Consider the following 2,406-nt stretch of genomic DNA (forward strand, 5'->3'; position numbering starts at 1 on the left):
AAGCATAGGCATGAAACCCCCACTTCAAATGGGCAGTGTCTTATGTCTCCCTCAGACTGAGCTCCATGTATGCTTCTGTTTGTTTTGATACATACATCCAATATAATTTTGTGCACTTTCAGGTAGAAAATGCTCGATAAGAATGTATTCCTTGTAATCATGTATTTGGTTTTCATTAGGACGTGAAATGTGATCCTCGTATTGTCAAAGCTTTGGAAACTGCCTATTCAAATTCTCTTTCTCATCGAGTACTTGCTAGTTGCATAAAGTTTTGTTTTTATGCATTGTTGGGTCTGAGTCCGAGGATCATATGAAAGGGTTATATTTACTCGAGAAGTAAGTTATTATAACTTACTTCACATCGACCATTAATTCTTTTCAATCCAATGATTAAAAATAATAAGGAATAGTTTTCTCTCTTCACATTTAATTACTTATTATTTTTAACCATTAGATTGAAAATAATAAATGGTTAAGATGTGGAGTAAGTTATAATAACTTACTTTTGGAGTAAATATAACCCTAAAGAATGACATTTTTATATGAGAACATGAGAATGAATCTGAACTATTAGATTTTAAAATAAATGGTGGAGATTATATTTCATTTTTTTCTCTTTCCTCCATTATTTATTTTAATAACAACATATAATTTCCACCATTTATTTTAAAATCTAATAGTTCAGATTACTGATTCTTATAACAAAGGTCAAACATAGACAATTATTTACTATTTACCCTTTTTAGGAGACATATTTATTGTGATTACTATTTATGCTTATTTTTGGTCGGTTGGATAAGAAAATTGATTATTTAAAAAAAATTAAGAAAAACCTGTCTAATCCGCAGTAAGAAGCAACAAAGATTTGCTCAAAGATCAAGAACAATCATCATATCACTGGTAAATATTGTTTTAAGTTTGTCAAATAGTCGGCGCACATATTCTCATTTTCAAAAGTGTGATAGAATTGGAATACCAATTCATAGTCATGTACTTTCTAATAGTGATTATGTGATGTCCATAGTGATGAATGGAAAATCAGCATGTCATCCCATGTGAATAGCACGCATGAAATATGTATTGCACATAATGTTTTTCAAATCTTTCACTACGCCAAAAAAGAGAAAGAAGGCGCTTTTTTAGCCTTTAACAACGCTTAAAAGCGCTTCCTATCGTGGCGCTGCTGTAGGTATAGACAACGTTTTTTTTATGCATAAGCGCTGCCTTATGTATACTTTAGGCAACACTTTTCCTTAAAAACGCTTCCAAAAGTAGGTCTGTAGCAGCGCTTTATCCTGAAAAAGCGCTTTCTAAAGTAGACCATTAGCAGCGCTTTGCCTAGCCTTTTATGCTTTCTGTTGACATCTTTAGGCAGCGCTTTTTCAAGAAAAAACGCTTTCTATTGTGTACTATAGGCAGCACATTTCCTGAAAAACGCTTTCTTTGCTTCACGTAAAAAATGACATTTTAAGCGCTTTTTATGTAAAATCGCTGCCTATTCTTTCTTTTTTAGAAAGTATATTTTTGTGAATAATCCCATAAACCTGTAATTCAAGCCTTACATTTCAACGAGCCTTTATTTCAACAAAGAAGCCGTTATATACAAAAAAAGGCATTATATATCATTAAATAAAAACATAATAAACATTAGACTATTTTCATTGAAATGTGTAAATAAATTGTTCGACTAATTAAATAATAGATTGATCGCATTACCGGATGTATGAGTGTACAACACCGATGCCTAATTCCATATGCTGAAAAATCTGTTCCATTTCCTCTTTTGCAATTGTTTCGGAGCAAGAAAAATCAAAGATACCTTCCTCCATATCCATTTGACGAATATCACCATTCATCAAATCTAATGTTCCCACAAGTGTTTCAAGACACATTCGGAATTGAGGTACAAAAGCTTTTCTTGCCACGGTTCTTGGAAGATCCCTTTTCTTGCCACGGTTCTTGGAAGATCCCTTTTCTTGTTGTGTACGCTACTAATTTTCTAGATCACTTGTTGTGACTCTTGAGCAGGTACCTAAAAATCATATAACTTAGGTAAATTATAAAATCATGCAGTTTTTGAATTTGGATCATATAATTAACACTTTAAATGTACCTCTTTTTGTGATGCAACAAACTCGCTATACCGCAAAATCCCTTTATCCTTAGATGCGGGTTTTGTTGGAGTCTAAAATTAACATGTAATAAAAATGTACGTAATGGTTCAGAATTGAAATTTGAATATTAAAAGATTCATAATGGTTTTCAACATACCTCATCATCTATGAAAATGAGGTCTGATGGCCATGCAACAAATGATCCTATTGCATCTCGCAGCAATGTTGTCTCTGAAACAATGTCAGGTATCGGTAGCAACGCATCCAGATCTAATGCAACATCAACCGATAC

This window comes from Vicia villosa, unplaced genomic scaffold, assembly GCF_029867415.1.
Source record: "Vicia villosa cultivar HV-30 ecotype Madison, WI unplaced genomic scaffold, Vvil1.0 scaffold7, whole genome shotgun sequence".
Lineage (NCBI taxonomy): Eukaryota > Viridiplantae > Streptophyta > Magnoliopsida > Fabales > Fabaceae > Vicia > Vicia villosa.